This window comes from Galeopterus variegatus, unplaced genomic scaffold (assembly GCF_000696425.1).
Source record: "Galeopterus variegatus unplaced genomic scaffold, G_variegatus-3.0.2 Scaffold9440, whole genome shotgun sequence".
Classification (NCBI taxonomy): Eukaryota; Metazoa; Chordata; class Mammalia; order Dermoptera; family Cynocephalidae; genus Galeopterus; species Galeopterus variegatus.
The window spans coordinates 72,828-73,923 of record NW_007735551.1 but is presented as its reverse complement, the minus strand read 5'-3'; the positions used below and the strand labels follow the sequence as shown (position 1 = coordinate 73,923).

General features: G+C 41.2%; 1 pseudogene; it reads left to right on the top strand.

The window, feature by feature from the left end:
- Positions 1 to 416: 416 nt before the first annotated feature.
- Positions 417 to 890, top strand: LOC103609294 (annotated as a pseudogene).
- The last annotated feature ends 206 nt before the right edge of the window (positions 891 to 1,096 follow it).

Sequence of the window (1,096 nt, the reverse complement as noted above, 5' to 3'; positions counted from 1 at the left end):
ATGAACTTTTTGAAGTACCCTCATATTAAACAAATCAGAATATATGCACAATACCGAAAGGGAAAGTATTAAAATGATTAATATCTAAAGAAAAAATCAATGAAATAAACATAAACATTCCAATATAGGAAAGACAGTGAGCATAAAATAAACACAAATTGAATAGTAACACATGAAGAAACGTATTATTTGATTAGAAATCAAATTCGTGAAAATTAAAATGAGATGCCATTTTTTACCTACCAAATAGATACCGTAAAAAGAAAAAACCTATTATTCAGTGCTGGTGAAAGTGTGTTCTCATCCATTGCTGGCAGAAGTATAGATGGGCAAAAATTTCTGGACAGCGATTTGGCCACGTGTAGCAGGACTTTGAAAACACTTATACCTGCTTTTTTTTCGGGCTGTTCAGGCAGATGGCGGCCATCCAGACTGAGCGTGTCTACCAAGAGCAGCCGACCATCTTTCAAAACAAGAGGAGGGAGCTGCTGCGCGAACTGGCATGGAGAAGCTCCCGCCACACGAGCCCTGCTACAAGAACACCAGGCTGGGCTTCAAGACGCCACTGAGAGCATCTCCATTAAGAAAAAATACCCCTTCACTGGTAATGTCTCCATCCAAGGGCGGATCCTGCCTGGCGTGGTGACCAAGATGAAGATGCAGAAGCCCATTGTCATCCACTGGGACTACCTCCACTACTTCCACAAGTAAAATCGCTTTGACAAACTCCACAGAAACATGTCCGTGCACCTGCCACCCTGCTTCAGGGATGTCCAGATCTGCGACATCGTTACGGTTGGCGAGTGCCTGCCCCTGAGCAAGACGGTGCTCTTCAACGTGCCCAAGGCACCAAGGCTGCCACCACCATGAAAGAGGTCCAAAAGTTCTGAGACTGGATGCCTGCCCTTCCCCCAAATGAAATAAGGTTATTTTCCCACTCACAAAACAAAACCAAAATATTTATACCTATTACACTGTAATTTCTAATAGTTAAAATTTAAAAAAATTAAATGGCTAAGAGTGATTAAATCAATGAAGGTATATCCATATTATGGACTACTATACAGACAGTGAAAATCATGTTTCAAAGATATAT